General features: G+C 37.2%; 1 protein-coding gene across 6 annotated transcripts in view; it reads left to right on the forward strand.

The window, feature by feature from the left end:
* Positions 1 to 3006: 3006 nt before the first annotated feature.
* Positions 3007 to 17406, forward strand: part of Tmlhe (trimethyllysine hydroxylase, epsilon) — a 113359-nt gene continuing 98959 nt past the window's right edge. For 2 of the 6 annotated variants that reach the window (XM_042268775.2, XM_042268778.2), the window contains exon 1: positions 3041 to 3174. The gene's annotated coding sequence lies outside the window, so the exon portion shown is untranslated. Of the gene's footprint in view, positions 3175 to 3657; positions 3727 to 17406 lie in introns of all 6 variants that reach the window. The other 4 variants (XM_076562258.1, XM_076562257.1, XM_042268777.2 and 1 more) reach the window with 4 other exon arrangements.

Consider the following 17406-nt stretch of genomic DNA (forward strand, 5'->3'; position numbering starts at 1 on the left):
TTGTATATGTCTCAAAAATAGCTGAAAATATTTACTATATGACTTTACAGAAAAATAGTACTAACCCCCGGCTTGGACTATAAGCAGTGAAGGGAAGAATAAATTAATGTGCATATTATATCTTGAAAGTTGAATACAAACAAGCTTAGTATGTTCTAGAAACAGAAGAATATAATTGCGGGAAATTTTTCTATTTAATATCCTACACATTATTTCTAGGTTGTTTGTTTGGACTTTGGTCTTTTGTTTTAGACAGGTTCTCATCATGTAGAAGTGACTAATCTCAAACTCATAATGTTCCTGACTGGGTCTTCTTAGTGCTGAGATTACAAGTATGTAAAATCATGCCCAGCTGTTCCTAGGTTTTAATCCATCCATATATTCACTCATTCCTAAAATATGCTCTGTGTCATACACTATGTGAGTTGCTTTACACACACACACACACACACACACACACACACACACACACACACAGAGAGAGAGAGAGAGAGAAGTCAACAAGTAAATAATTTCAATGCCTACTTTCTTTTCTTCCTTCCTTCCTTCCTTCCTTCCTTCCTTCCTTCCTTCCTTCCTTCCTTCCTTCCTTCCTTCCTTCCTTCCTTCCTTCCTCCCTTCTTCTTCTCCTTCCTTCCCTTCTTCTTCTTCTTCTTCTTCTTCTTCTTCTTCTTCTTCTTCTTCTTCTTCTTCTTCTTCTTCTTCTTCTTCTTCCTCCTCCTCCTCCTCCTCCTCCTCCTCCTCCTCCTCCTCCTCCTCCTCCTCCTCCTCCTCCTCCTCCTTCTCCTCCTCCTTCTTCTTCTGAGACAGGGTCTCTTTATGTAGCCCTGGCTGTCCTAGAACTCACGATGTAGACCAGGCTGGCCTTGAATTCACAGAGCTCCTTCTGCCTCTACCTTCCAAGTGCTGGGAATAAAGACATATGCCACCATGCCCAGGTGAAAATAAACTTTTCAAAAATTCTACTATCCATTTACTATTGATCAAATTGTACCTGGACTCTATCTTGCCTTCATACTTCCTCTCTTTCAGCCACTAAAATGCAGTAATCTTAACAACAGATAATACTGACACTGCTTGACAGGCAAAACTTTATATGGTCTCATTTAATCATTATAGTCTTATAAGATAGATATGATTATTATACCCATATATGAAGGAAATTGAAGCTCAGAGAAGCAAAGCCTTTTGATCAAACTTGTAGGTGTGCTCCACATAGTAGCATTCAGGACATCTATTTTTCCTCCCTTATTTGCTCTGTTTTCGGGGAGCATCATATACCAAAGGCACCCACCATCGTTGCTGCTAAGACATAGGTTTACAATAGTAATATTTGAGTCCAGTGTATTATTTTCTTGAAGCTCTTAGTATGATTTATTATAGATGGATGTCAAGTATCTAGAGCCAGTGAACATATTTTGTTGAAAGAACACTTTTTAGGTTTTTACTTGTGTTTTTATTATAGTTCTCATTTATATTATTTACTTAGGTTTTAATCTTATCTTGAAAACTTAACTTCCATGTGATCTTGGTAAGACTGACTAACTTATATGTGCGTTAGTTATCTTACCCCTAAAGTACAAATAATATAATCTGCCTTAAATGTTTATTATAAAACAGGTCAATATTCAGCAGTTACTGTAAGTTTCATAAATGTTCTTTACTATTATAATGGAAAAATTCTCTGAATTAAACCTTATCAACATCTTGCCTTTTCTTGGGGGACTTTATAATCAATTTCCTCTTATCTTTACTGATCTCATTTACTATTATCATGTTCCTTCATATCACTAGACATTAGATCATGCTTCCCTTCTATCTGGAATATTTTTCTTTTTCCTATTTGCCTGATCATCACTGATTTGTTCTTTAAGTATAAAATTATATAAGCATGAATTATGTACTGGTTTTGATCATCATTTTGTACTCAGAGATCAGTGCAAAGGTTGACATATAGTAAGACTCAATATTTGTTGCATGCATGAACACCAGCCAGATTAAATCTAGATTTTCATTTTATTTATCTATTCTTCTTGGCATTAATTCACATTTTGGGTATAATCTTTCATGTGTACATTCAGTGGTCTTGGGCAATTCTTAGACAAATATTCATTAAAGAATACATCTTATGCTTGAAAATTAGGTTTGAAAAATAAAAACGTTCTTTTGTATTTGAAAAATACAAAATTTCAAAATGCTGCTTGTTCACTGCAAGGTAGAGATATACAGAAAGAGAAATTATAATCCAGAATAATAGGTAAATGAGGCATATGGACTCAATGGAAAAGGAGAATATACATTTATATAGAAATTATAGTGCAGGAATCACAGAGGAATATCTAAATTGAGTTAAAAAAAGACTATCAATTTTTCAAATAAACAACTGTAGACAGGAAGAATTCCAAGATAAAAACCATAGAGGAATATTAAAAGCCTCAGTCATAATGAAAACTTTTTCTTCTTCTGTTGATGTTGAATCCAAAAACTAATTTCTTTCGTGCCTTTATGACAGATTACTTTACGATCCATTTCTTAGTTTTTTGATTATGCAATATTATTAAATTTCATTCTCACAAGGTTGTTCATTCCTTGTGGTTTATTCCTCTTCTAAGGCTCACTATATTAGCACTGTAGCTGGGCCTTTGATTCAAAATGTTCATCTGAATCTATGGAAATCCAGAAGTGAGGGATATGTGACAATGTGGAAGGTTAATGTAAGAAATTTAGTTCTGTGGAAAGTTAATGTAAGAAATTTATTTCTTAAAAAAAAATCTCAGTAAGTTACCGTTAAGACAAACAGCCAGAAGATTATAGAAGAGCACAGAAATAGCAGGCAGTCAACCCGAGTTTTACATGCATTTTAATATCCTGGACCCATCTTTCTCTTATTATACCTCCAAAATTGTTCAATGAAACTAGAGCAGTTGACTGATCTTTCTGGAACCTAGTCTTTAAATACGCCCCCGGTGACGCTCCCACTGTGCACGGGCCGGAAGGAGCGGGGCGGAGCCTTAAGGTTCTCTGCAAGGCTACAGTGGCATGGGGGAGGGGAACGGGAGCCAGACTGCCTTGCGGACTGGGTAGTAAAAAGCAAAAGGAGCGACAAGGCTTCACTTCAGCCTTCTTTGCTTGCTTTTGTCTCCGCAAACTTCTGAATCGCGACCTCCAGCCCAGGTAGGTGCCGCCCCTCGGGTCTGTGAAGGGGTGGGTGTCTTAGGTGGCCAGGACCCACGGGTTAACCTAGTCTTGTGCTTTGGGGCCTGGCACAGTGGGCAGTGGTGGCTTCAATCCCCATCCCAGAATGATAGTACTCACCTTACACTGGCTGAGGGAGACACTCCTGGCTTGCCGCAAGGCTATCGTCACGATTTGTGCTAGTTTTGCGATACAGTCCTCATGGAGATCAGTATAGGGCCAGTTGGGCCTAACTAACACTGTGAAAGAGCTGGAACAATCTAGGCTTGAGACTGACGCTCAGTATACATGGTTTCAAACTCGGTTAGACCTTCCAGCCTTGAATCTGTCACTCAGTTGGTCTCTAGAGTTCAGCATGCCTCACTTTGCTCAGCCATGAAGCTGAGGGAGGAACCCTGCTTTTGCAAGAATTTACAGCGCTGTCTTATTTCTATCTCATTTTTACTAATGTTCTCTGACCAGATTTTACCCTTAGTGTGCCCTCTCAGAGCAAGGCTGTCAACGTAGTGGCAGAATAAGTCTTGGGAGAAGGTAGGTTAGAAACCTTTCTTTCTGTCCCGAAAAAAAACTCTGAAGAACCTTTTAAAACTACTGGAAATGACATTTATTTAGTGCACGAATTGAATATTAACTCTGAATAATGCTCTTGTGAATACTTTATTAGTAAGGATTAGTAAGGATTTAGACAAAATTATTGTCCAAAATGTTATGTATTAAATGAACATAATACACCACCAGCAAGTTTCATGAAAAAAAAAGTTGGAAATTTTACTATTTCATTACTGAATAAAAACTCTGAGCTCTCCTATTTGGGAACACTTCAATAGTCTATTCCCATACAGTGGTCTTATTTTATTGTTGCTTTTTAGTAAGATGTTGACCTTGTCAGGATACACTGTGGTTAAAACTTAAAAGCAGTTCATTTTACATTAGGTAAGTGACTACAAAGCAGAAATAACATAAGCACTTTGGGCCAATATTGGGACTTCCAAGTCTTCCCTATTATAGAACAACCATGAAAAGAAAATATGATTTACCACAGTATTAAAGAAGTCATACATACATTGTCTCATAAGTAATGTGATGAACAGAATGTTCACTGGAGTGGTAGAGTCTGAGGACTTCTACCGTGTGTTCCTCCCAGTTCTTACTTGAAAATACAAAGCTGGGACAGATAGGTAGCTTCCTTGTCTTGGTGTCTGTCTCAGGAGTCTCAAAAGTAAAACTCTGCCCTTGTTTGTCAACTCTGAGAATAACAACAAAATATCCATTCAGTGTCTGTTGTCTGGCAGCTGTGTTTTCTGCCTTTCAAATCTAGGGCTTGAGGACTAAGCTCTGGAACAATAAACCTCTTTGCTCTTAGGATTCTTTACCTGGTGATCAGAGATCCACCAGTTGAGTCCCACTATGACCTTTTCTACAACACCAGATACCCCTCATGTTTATCTGAGCTGTACATAAAACTTCTATTGTCCTATGCAAAGACTAACAGCAATGAAAAAAATCTTGGAAAACCTATCCTGTGCCACACCTGCGGGTTCTAGGCAAGGAGTGGCTGATAATGAAGGAGGTGTTCTGAGTAAGAAAGGAAATTGATGGCTTCTCAGATGGTCTCAGGGGGTGTTGTGCATCTGTTGAGTGGCCTTGAGGGTGACTTTAGGCTTAGTTGTTTGGCAGAACCCACTGGTGACTGCTTTGTTAGTCATATTTTTGCTCTATTAATCTGTTTTCCTGTATTCCTCATACTGTTTAGTAATGTGCTAGGAGGACAACCCATTTGCTGCCCTTAGGAGCATAGAAACATAACATAAGAGGGAGACAAGAATTGAACTTTAAACATGCTCAGTTATGAGGCATCCTCACCCTTCTCCATCATATGTTTCTAGCTAGTATAGAGTCTTGTCACTTCCATATCATGAATATTTTAAAAATCAATCCATTTTTCTTCTATCTTCCAAATTTCAAGACATTAAAATGTAATCAAAATACATTATATTCATGTATACTTATATCGTATCGAAACCCCTTTGTATAATTTAATTCCTTGAATACCTAACTGTGGGTTATCTATTGCTTGTTCATATTATTATTATTGTTATTATTTATGTAACTTTATGTTTAATATTTTGCCAAACTTTTTGAAAGGGCTGTACCATTTTACATTCATCAGATTCACATAAACCACCATCCGTGTATGAGAATTTTGAATTAATTTCACCCTCCTCAATCTCATTATTTTTCTTTTTCAAAAACAATTACAGTTTTTCTTGTAGTATGAGCTATTTTACAGACAGATATGTAGACCAATGGAATATAATAGAGGATCCAGAAAGAAACATCTAAATTTTGCCAAAGGGATCAAAAACATATTTGGAGAAAAGACAGCTTCTTTGACAAATAGTGCTGGAAAAACTATCTGTTCACATGTAGAAGAATGAAACTAGATCCATATCTCTCCCCCTGTATGCAAATCAATTCAAAGTGACCCTAAAACCTTAAATATAATGCCTAAGAATTGCTGGAGAAAAACAAAGGGAAAATACATCAGGATACAGGTATAGGTAAGGACTTTCTGAAAACGACTCCAATAGCACAGGGAATAACTCCAGGAATTGGCAAATAGGATTACATGATACTAAAAAGCTTCTGTATGACAAAGGAAAACAAGTCCTACTGTATTTAGAAGGCCTTGTTTCCTTGGTGTCGTCTATCCTGTTGGCTCTTAGATTAGTGGTTTTACCCTAGCTCTCAGGTATGGGTTCCATCTCATGGAATGTGCCTTAGTTAAATCAGCTATTGGTTGGTTACTCCCACAAGCTTTGTGCCACCGTTGCCCTAGCATATCATTCAGGCAGGATACCATAGTATATCAAAGGGTTTGTGGCTAGATTGGTAATACATTTCTCTTTTGGTAATGTGCAGAGTGCCTTCCTGTGCCAAAGATGCTAGAACATAGGGGTGAAGGCTCTCTGTAGGCATCAGCTCACTTCTTCATGTTCAGTGAGTTGTGTAGGTGTTGTCTTCAGTAATGGGGCTGCTGTCAGTTTGTGGAGAACAACAAATAGCCTTGGCAGCAGCCTGGGTTGTTTGGGGATTCAAATGAGACCCTTTGGCCAGCAACTCAGTTAGATGTAAGCCAATCGCAGTACTGGAAGCTTTGGTGACAAGAGATGGCCAGTTGGGGGCTCTGTTTCCCCATTATCTGATGATTTCCTTTAGATAGCTTTCATTTATGTATATGTTTTAGGAAGTTTCTATTATATGAAGTGTCCATACTGTCCCTCAAATAACACTTAATTTTAGCTGTCTTTCCCCATATTCCTTCCCTCAGCCCCCTTGATCCTACTGTTCCAGCCCCAACCCTCAATCATAATTTTCTATTCTATTTTCCTTTTCTAACAAGAGCTATCTGTACTGTACTCTCTAGTTCCTTCCTCTATACCTAACCTCACTGGGACTATGGATTGTAGCTTGGTTATCATTTACTTAATGGCTAATATACACATAAAAGTAAATACATACCATATTTATCTTTCTGGGTAGGGGTTACCTCACTCAGGATGATTTTTTTTTCTAGTTCCATCCATTTGCCTGTAAATCTCATGATGTCATTATTTTTAACAGCTGAGTAATACTCCATTGTATAAATGTGTCAATTTTTAAAAATCTATTCTTCTGTTGAGGGACATCCAGTTTCTGGCTATTATGAATAGAGCAGCAATGAACATGATTGAGCAAGAGTCTTTGTGGTAGGATAGGTAGTCTTTGGGTATATGCCCAAGAGTTATATAGCTGAACCTTGAGGTAGATCTTCCTGAGGAACCATCACACTGATTTCCATAGTGGCTGTACAAGTTTGCATTCCCACCAACAATGTGTGCACTGAACAGCAAGAGACAATAAGACTAAGCACAAACCCTCACATCAAGGCTGGGCAAGGCAACTAGGAGAAAAGGATCCCAAAAGCAGGCAAAAGAGTCAAAGATACTCCCACTCCCACTGTCAGAAGTCACCCCCAAAACCAAGCCAACAGCCATAACATATATGCAGAGGACCTAGCATAGACCTGTGCAAGCTCTGCAATTGCCACTTCAGTCTCTGTGAGCTCCCATGAGCCCTGCTTAGTTGATTCTGCTGGCTGGGCTCTCCCAGTGTCTTCAAACCCTCTGGATCCCACAGTTCTTCCTCACCCTCTTCCACAGATGTACCCCATTTTTAATTGGATTCTTTGTTTTCTTGATATCTAAGTTTTTGAGTTCTTTATGTATTTTGGATATTAGCCTTCTATCAGGTGTGTAGTTGGCAAAAAGTTTTCCCATTCTGTAGGCTGCCACTTAGTTAGAATGACAGTGTCCTTTGCCCTGCAGAAGCTTCTCAGTTTCATGAGGTCCCATTTATTAGTTGTTGATCTTAGTGCCTGTTCTAACAGTGGTCTGTCCAAAACATCTTTTCCTGTGCCAATGAGTTTGAGGCTGTTCTCCACTTAATTCTTCTATCAGGTTCAGTGCATGTGGTTTATGTTGAGGTCTTTGATCCATTTGGAGTTGAGTTTTGTGCAGGGTGATAAGTATGGATCTATTTGCTGTAATGCTCATTATTTGTTGGGTTTTTATGTGGTTTGGGTATCAGGGTATCTGTGGCCTCATAAAATGAATTGGGCAGTCTTCCTTCTGTTTCTATTGTGGAATAATTTGAGGAGTATTGCTGTTAACTCTTCTTTGGAAGTCTGGTAGAATTCTGTACTAAAACCATCTGGTCCTAGGATTTTTTTTGGCTGGGAGGCTTTTAATTGGCCAGTGGCTAGGCAGGAAGTATAGGCGGGACTAACAGAGAGGTGAAAAGAAAGAACAAGAAGGCAGAAGGAGTCACTGCCAGCCACCACCAGGATAAGCAGCATGTGAAGATGCCAGTAAGCCACGAGCTACATGGTAAGGTATATATTTATGGAAATGGATTAATTTAAGATAAAAGAACAGTTAGCAAGAAGCCTGCCATGGCCATATAGTTTGTAAGCAATATAAGTCTCTGTGTTTACTTGGTTGGGTCTGAGCGGCTGTAGGACTGGCGGGTGACAAAGATTTGTTCTGACTGTGGGCAAGGCAGGAAAACTCTAGCTACAGGTACCTATCAAGAAAATTATCCATTTTTTTTTTTAGATTTTTTTCAATTTGATGAGGTACAGGTTTTTAAATTATGTCTTCATGATTCTGTGGTTTTCCATGGTAACTGTTCATTCATATGTTCTCCTTTTCACTCATAATTCTATTAACTTGGATATTCTCCTGCTGCTTTTTAGTTAGTTAATTTGGATAAGGGTTTGTTGATCTTATGATTTTCTTGGAGAGCCAACTCTTTGTTTCATTGATTCTTTGTATTTTTTGTTTGTTTTTATTTTATTGATTTCAGTCCTGAGTTTGATTATTTCTTGCCATATACTCCTTTTGTGTGTGATTTCTTTTTGTTCTAGAGCTTTTAGGTGTGCTGTTAAAATACTAATATGAGATCTCTCCAATTTTTTTTTATACAGGCACTTAGTACTATGATCTTGCCTCTTAGAACCACTTTCATTGTGTCCTATACATTTGTGTATGTTGTTATTCATTTTCATTTAATTCCAGAAAGTCTTTAATTTCTTAATTTCTGACTTGACCCATTTTTCATTGAGTAGAGACTTCAGTTTCCTTGAGTTTGTAAGCTTTCTGTTGTTTCTGTTGTTGTTGATATCCAGATTTAATATGTGGTTGTTAGATAGGATACAGAGTGTTATTTCAACTTTTTTGTGCCTATTGAGACTTGTTTTATATCTGAGTATCTGGTTCATTTGAGAAAGTTCCATGAGGTTCTGAGAAGAAAGTATTTTCCTTTGTATTTGGGTGAAATGTTCTGTAAATATCTGTTAGGTCCATTTGGTTTCTAACATTTGTTAGCTCCTCCATTTCTCTGTTTAGTTTTTGTCTGGATGATCTATCTATTGGTGAGAGTGAGGCATTGAATTCTCCCATTATCAGTGTGTGAGAGTCAATATGTGATTTAAACTGTAGTAGTGTTCTTTTACAAACTTGGGTGCCCTTGTATTTGGAGCATAGATGTTAAGAATTGCAGTGTTCACTTGGTGGATTTTTCCTTTGATGGTTATGTAGTGCACTTTCCTATGTCTACTGATTAGTTTTGGGTTGAAGTCTATTTTGTCAGATATTGCAGTGGCAACCCTAGCTTGCTTCTTAAGTCCATTTGCTTGGAATATCTTTTTCCATCCTTTTACCTTGAGGTGATGTCTATCCTCAGTGTTGAGGTGTGTTTCTTGGATGTAGCAGAAAGATGGATCCTGTTTTTACATCAATCCTGTTAGTTTGTGTCTTTTTACTGGATAATTGAGACCATTAATGTTAAGAGATATTAGTGAGCAGCATTTGTTGATTCCTGTTATTTTGTTATGGTGATGTGAATGTGTGTGTGCATGTGTGCATGCATGTGTGTGGTGTTTCCCCTCTTTTGCTTTGCTGGTCTGGGGTTATTTTTTTTCTTGTGTTTTCTTGAGTGTAGTGAACCTCTTTAGGTTGGAGTTTTCTTTTTAGCTCCTTCTTAGGGATGGATTTGTAGATAGATAATTTGTAGATTGCTTAAATTTGGTTTTATCATGGAGTATCCCATTTTTTCCATCTATTATGATTGAAAGTTTTGCTGGGTATAGTAGTCTGGGTTGGCATCTGTTGTCTCTTAGAATCTACAACACATCTGTCCAGGCCCTTCTGGCTTTTAGAGTCTCCGTTGAGAAATTGGATACAATTCTAATAGGTCTGTCTTTATATGTTACTTGTTCTTTTTAAATGCAGCTTTTAATATTCATTCTTTGTTTTAACTCTTATGTGCTAAGGGGACTTTCTTTTCTGATTCGATCTATTTGGTTTGGTGTTCTGTATGCTTCTTGTAAAGAAGGCATCTCCTTTATGTTGGGGAAGTTTTCTTCTATGATTTTGTTGAAAATATTTTCTGTGCTTTTTACCTGGGTTTCTTCTCCTTCCTCAATTCCTACTTTTCTTAGATTTGGTTTTTTCATACTGTCCCAGATTTCCTGGATGCTTTGTAGGATTTTTTTTTTTTTATAGATTTAACATTTTCTTTGACTTGAGTTTCCATTTCTTCTGTCATGCCTTCAATGCCTGAGATTCTCTCTTCCATCCCTTGTATTCTGTTGGTGAGACTTGCCTCTGAGGTTCCTCTTCAAGTTCCTAAATTTTTCATTTCCAAATTTCCCTCAGTTTGGGTTTTCATTACTGTTTCTATTTCCATGTTCAGGTCTTGAGCTGTTTTATTCATTTCCTCCCACGGTTTGTTTGTGTTTTCATAGATTTCTTTAAGAGATTTATTAATTTCCTCTTTAAGGACCTTTACCATCTTCATACAGGTGGTTTTAAGGCCTTTTTCTTGTGCTTTAGTTATGTTGTAATATACAGGGCCTGCTGTGGTAGGGTTGCTGGACTCTAGTGAAGACATATTGTCCTGGTTGTTATTGTGTTTTTACACTGGAATCTAAGCCTCTGAGTTTGGGAAGATTGTAATTCTAGGTGCTGACATCTGGTCTTGTCTTTGTTTGGTGGGTGTTTTTGTTCCTTAGTTTCTGTTTCTTAGGAGAGTATAGTTGCTGTGTATTGCCTGGTAGGGAATTCTTTTTGGGTCCTCATAGGTGTGGCCACTGGGGTTTCTAGGTAAAATTTGTTTCTAGGTATTGGAAACTGACACTTAACAATGGGGGTTGGCTGGGGGTGGGAAGCTGAGGGGGACCACAGGAGGGTGGAAATCAGGGTGTTCTACCTGGATCTTCTTAGTCCCCTGGTAATGGGAGCAGAGAGTGAGGAGAAGCCACAGCAGGTGGTATCCTACAGAGCTGGGGGTGAGACTTGGGCATTAGACTTGAAGGAATGGAGGGAGAGATAAAAATCTGCTGACAGGCTAACTGATTACCTGGAAAGAGTGGCCTGTCCGTTCAGAAGGATTGCCTGCTGGAATTGGGACTGGGACAATGGGATGAGTCAAGGGAAGGAAGTTTGAAGAAGGAGTTTTTTGTGATTTATTGGAGGTGGTGACAGAGAAGTGGAGGCCAGAGCAAGTAGTATGCTTCAGAGGTGAGGATGAGTGTGGGAGATTGGATTTTTATTTGAAGCAGAGGTTTAAAAACTGAGTATCTGCACTTAGCCTACCTGCTTCCCTGGCCAGAGTCTAATTAATGCTTCTTCGTTTATTGTTTCATTTTGGCTTATAATCTGATGTCATGAAGGGGTATTTTTGACAACTTTTCATTTTGTCTTTGCTTTTGGATAAGTGATTTTGCCAGGCTCTTGACTAGGCCACTCCAAAGCCCTTCAATAATTGCCTAATTTGAATGATTTTCAATTTCTTACTCTTATTCTTCGCTGTCCAAAAGTAGAATCTGTATTATCTTTACTACAATTCCTAATGCAGTCTGCTCAGATTTAACTATATCATTCAGTAAGTAAAATATTGTAGTTGTTGGTTAGCAACATTTCAGAAGTGGCTGTTTCTTTGTTGTATCCATGATATTGATATTGGCTCACGTGTGATTACATGTTCTTACTGGCATTTCCAGATGTTTATACTTTGGTATTTCTGTTTATTCTGTAACCAATAATTGTTGGAATTTTTAGTCACTTTTGTTTTATTAGCACAGTTTAATTATACATAAATGGCTTTTATTATGGTATTTTCATATTAGCATACAACATATTTTTAGTCTATCCACTTCCATCTGTCCTCCCTTCTCTTTTCCCTCCTCCTCTTGACTACTTTCTACTTCCATAATAGTCTTCCTTCTACTTTTACATCATCTTCTTTTCTGATACTAGAGGTTGAACCTAAGACCTTGTACATGCTATAGTAACATTAAAATACATCTCTAGTCCTTCATTTTTCCCCTAGATATCTCATATGAGAGAAAGCATATGCTTCATGTTTTTCTCAGTATTTATTATTTCACTTAACATGATGTTCTTCAATTCTAATCATTTTCCTAAAAATGCCAGAATTTTGATCTTTGTGGCTGAATTTTACTACATTGAACACATATGCTACATTTTTTTCATTCATTTACGTTGATTAGCATCTAGATTTATTCCACAACTGGGATGTTGTGAGTAGTACACCAATAAATAAGAATGTATAAGTATCTCTTTTGAATATTGACTTTGATTTCTTTGGTATATGTACTTGAATGATAAAACTATTTTATATGATAGTTCTATTTTTAGGTTTGTTAAAAATATTTTTTAATTGAAATAGAATTATATGATTTTTCCCCCTTCCCTTTCCTCCCATGACCTTCTCTCTCAAGGTGAAAGCTTCTTTTTCTTTGGTTATTACTGTTACATACATAATACATATTTATATATGCAGATGCACAAATATATATAAATACAACCTGCTGAGTCTGTTTTTGTTGTTTATGTGTATATGGTTTCAAGACTGACCACTGTGTATTAGACAACCAATAAAGGGGCTTGTCCCTGAGAGAGGCTAATTCTTAGTTGCCTGTAGTTCTTTTTCTAGAAATGGAACCCCATGAAAATTCTCCACTTCCATGTTGACATATCACTTAATATTGCCATTGTTCCAGTCTTGTTTATGCAAACATTTCAAGGAGAGACTTCCTGATATTCTGGGTCTTATAATCTTTCTTTCCCTTCTGCCATATTCTCTTGCTATAGATGCAAGAGCCGTGGTGTAGATGTATCCACTAGGAATGAGCTTCTCAAGATCTGTTATCTGTACATTATGTCCAGTTGTGGTTTTCTGTGATGGTTTCCATTTGCTGTAAAGAGAAGCTTCTTTGATGAGAGATGGTAGTTACACGTATCTGTGGGTATAAGGATAAGATTCAGCATGCAGTAAGGAACTATGTTTGTCTGGCAAAGTGGTGGTAGTAGATTCTTTTATCTAGCCCCAAACATTTAAAGGAGGTTTCTCATGCCTGGTACAGGGATTTTGTTAGTCTATGGTTCTTGTGGGAAGTATTGTCAGCCCAAGTGGCTTAACTTCCTTCACTTTTATTTTTAATTTTTTTTTAGAAATCTTCCTCCTGATTTATGCAATGGCTAGACTAATTTACATTTCCACCAACAGTATAAAAAGCACCCCCCCTCAATATTCTCACCATCATTGTTGCTGTTTGTTTTCTTCCTTTCTTTCTCTGCTGTACAGAAGCTCTTTAATTTCATGTCAAATCTCTGGGCTTTCAGAGTCATATGAAGAAAGTTACTGTGAATACTATATCTTGAAGTGCTTTGCTTAAGCTTTCCACTAGTAGTTTCAGAGGTTCATGTCTTATATTAAGGTCTTTGGTCCATTTTGAGTTGATTATTGTACATCGTAAGAACTAGTTTTATTTTTCTATTTGTATAGATCCAATTTTATCAGCAAAACCTATTAAAGGGGCTTTTTTAAAAAATGTGTTTTAGCATCTTTATCAAGAATCAGATAGCTGTAGCTGTGTATGTTTATTTCTTGTTCCTCTATTCCATTCCATTAGTTTGCATATCTGTTTTAATATCAATACAATGCTACTTTTGTTATTATTGCTTTTAGTGTATTTTAAAATTAAATATTGTGATTACTAGAAAATTACTCTGTTTGCTCATGATTGTTTTAGCAATCCCTAAATAGGTCTGTATGAATTTTAATATATTTCTTTTAGTTCTGTGAAAAAGGTCATTGGTATTTTCATGAGATTGCATCTGATCTGTATATAGATAGCTTTTTGTAATATGGTCACATTTAAATTCTTAATTCTGCCAATTTATGAGCATGAGAAGGCTTTTCCATTGTCTACAATCATCTTTGGTTTCTTTCTTCAGTGTCTTAAAGGTTTCATTGTATAGGTCTTTCATCTTGATTATATATATTCTTAATTTTAGATTTTTTTTCTTCAGTGCTCCAAACTGAACCCAGGGCCACAAAAATACCAGTAAGAGCTCTATAATTGAGTCATATCCCCAACCCATTTTTATTTTCAGGTATTGTGTGTGTATGTTATTGAACATTCATGCAGGTAGGTGTGTGTGTGTGTGTGTGTGTGTGTGTGTGTGTGTGTGTTAGATATGTAACATTATGTTAAATTTGTTGATTTGCATATGTTGAGGCATCCATCCATCCTGGGAGTTAAACAACTTGATCATAACATGTAATAGTTGCTGTGGGATGCCCTATATGCTGTGAATATATGTTGCTATGATTGACTGATAAATAAAACACTGATTGACCAGTAGCCAGACAGGAAGTATAGTGTAGGTGGGACAAGGAGAGAGGAGAATTCTGGGAGGTGGAAGGCTGAGGCAGAGAGACGCTGCCAGCTGCCAGGAAGAGAAGCATGATGTAAGATACTGGTAAACCATGAGCCACGTGGCAAGGTATAGATTTATAGAAATGGGTTAATTTAAGATATAAGAACAGATAGCAAGAAGCCTGTCACGGCCATACAGTTTATAAGTAATATAAGTCTCTGTGTATTTACTTGGGGAACGCGAGTGGGAAAGATTTGTCCCCACTGCTGGCAGGCCGGGACAAAAGAAAACTTCAGCTACAAATAGTTTTAATGTGTTATCAAACTTCATCACTATGTTATTGGGGATTTTTACATCTATGTCTACCAGCAATAATGCTCTACCGTTTTTGTTGTTCTTATATCCTTACTTGATTTTAATATCACATATGTACTAGACTTAAAGAGTACAGAAATGTTCCTTTCCTTTCTATTTTATGGAGTATTTTAAGGTGCATTGGCATTGGTTCTTCTTTAGTAAAATTGAGCAGTGAATCATTTTGATCCTGTGATTTTCTTTTTTCCCCAGAATTTATTTTTTAATGTTTTTAATTGAAATAGAACTACATCACTTTCTTCCCTCCAGCCCCTCCATGCTCAAGTTAATAGTATTTTTTCCTTTTATTTTATTTGGGGTGTGTGTGTGTGTGTGTGTGTGTGTGTGTGTGTGTGTGTGTGTGTGTGTGCAACTATATATACAAATACTACCTGCTGAATCCATTTTTATTAGTGGTTTTTTATATCATTTTACAGCTGACAACTCTGAATTGAACAACCAATAAAGGAGCTTATCCCTGGGAAAAGTTAATTCTCCTCCTAGAAGTCATTAGTTGCCTGTAGTTCTTTTTCTAGGGGTGTCACCCTGTGAAGTTTCCCCCTTCCATGTTAATATGTCTATTGATATTACCATTGTTCCAGTCTTTTTTATGTAGACATTTCTAAGAGAGACTGTTTCACAGCAGACTTCCTAGTATTCTGGTGCTTAGTCTTTCTGCCTCTCTTCTGCAATGTTCCTAAACCATAGATGCAGGAGCTGTGATGTAAATGTACCCACTGTGGCTGGGCTCGTCACAATCTGTTGATCTCTGTATTATGTCGAATTGTGATTTTTCTGTGATGGTCTCTACTTGCTGTAAAGAGAAGCTTCTTTGAAGAGGGGTAGTAGCTATGCTTATATCTGAAGATTTAGAACTAGGAACTGCAGATGAAAAAACTGTAGTGTTTGTCTTTCTGGATGTGGATCACCTCACTCAATATAATCTTTTCTAGGTTGATCCATTTACCTATAAATTTCATGATTTCATTTTTCTTTACAGTGAATAGTATTTCCGTTGTGTATATGTACTACATACTCATTATCCATTCATCTGTTGAAGGGCATTTAGGTTGTTTCCCTTTCCTGGCTATTGTGAATAGGGCCTCTGTCCTCCACATGTGCCCCCCTCACCTCTCTCACACACACATACAAAATAATAAAATGCATTTTTAAAATGTACCATTGACCATCAGGAAATATAAAAATCTGTGTAGTCCATGCAAGGTGAGGTTTGGAATCATCTTTGAAGAATGGAAACTTTATAAAGAGCAAACAGTAGGGATGAAGCTTCCAATAGAGCAACAGCTAGATTTCTTCATATTCTATGACTCAGGTATGTGATGTCTTCAGTACTATCTTCAGTAGGTCTTACTGATAAGTTCTGGGGAATAGGGGTTACCAATAGCATTGGTGAAATATAATGTTTGGGGATCTATGGGACCTCATTGGCCAACAGTTATAAAAGAGGTAACTTATTCTTGGTAGTAGGGGTTTCATTTGGTAGTGTCTGCTGTCTAGTTGTGATTGGTCCCCTATTATAGGGTAACTCCATTTAAACTTCATATATGAATATTTATTCTATCAGTTCTGTTCTTCTAGAGAACCTTGACAAATATATTTGTTAAGAAAGTTGTCAATTACCTATCATCTGTAAGTATTCTAAATAAAACATACATATCCAAATCTTTAAAGATAACATCCACATTTGAAGGAAAACATGATATGCTTGTCTTTCTGAGTCTGTGTTACCTCTCTCAGGATGAACTAATTAAGGGACCATGGGGGGAGAGGGAATCTTTCAAAGAATGGGAAATAGAATAAATATAGTGTTATAAAGGGGAAAGTAGGAAAGAGAACAGGAAGTATTAAATAGGATAGGGATGAAATGGCAAGATAGAGAAAGGAATATGGAGAGGTCTAACTAATACCAAAGGCCTTTTGAAAAGGCCATATGGAAATATAGTACTGTAGAAGCTTGTGTGGGGGGTTGAGATTTATTAGAGTAGCTTATGGGCTGTGGTCCTGCTAGTCCAACAATGGCTGTCTACCAATGGAAAGTTCAACGATCTAGTACTTGTTCAGTCCACAAGGCTGGATATCTCAGCTTGTCTTCAGTGTACACGGGAATCCTGAAGAAGTAGGCTCTAATGCCAGTGAAGAAATGGACTTGCTAGCCAGAATGAAGACAAACAGGCAAAGAGAGAGATAAAGAGCTTCCTTCTTCCAAGTTCTTTATATAGACCATCAGCAGAAGGTATGGCCCAGATTAAAGATGATTCTTCCCACCTCAAAGATACAGATTAGAAGTGTGTCTTCCTACTTCAAATGATTTAGTTAAAAAGTTTCTCACAGGTATACCGAGATGCTTGGGTTTTAGTTAATTCCAGATGTAGTCAAGTTGACAAGAATAGCTACCACACCATGCTTCAGTTGCCACTGCTTTTCACACCCATTTTTTTTAGCTGATATACAAAGTAATGGGTATTATTGTGACATTTTTATACATATATTTATTTGGACTTTGTGTTCATTCTCTTCCCCCCATGCTTCTTCCCCCCACCATTGG

This window comes from Peromyscus maniculatus, chromosome X (assembly GCF_049852395.1).
Source record: "Peromyscus maniculatus bairdii isolate BWxNUB_F1_BW_parent chromosome X, HU_Pman_BW_mat_3.1, whole genome shotgun sequence".
In the NCBI taxonomy this organism is placed as follows: domain Eukaryota; kingdom Metazoa; phylum Chordata; class Mammalia; order Rodentia; family Cricetidae; genus Peromyscus; species Peromyscus maniculatus.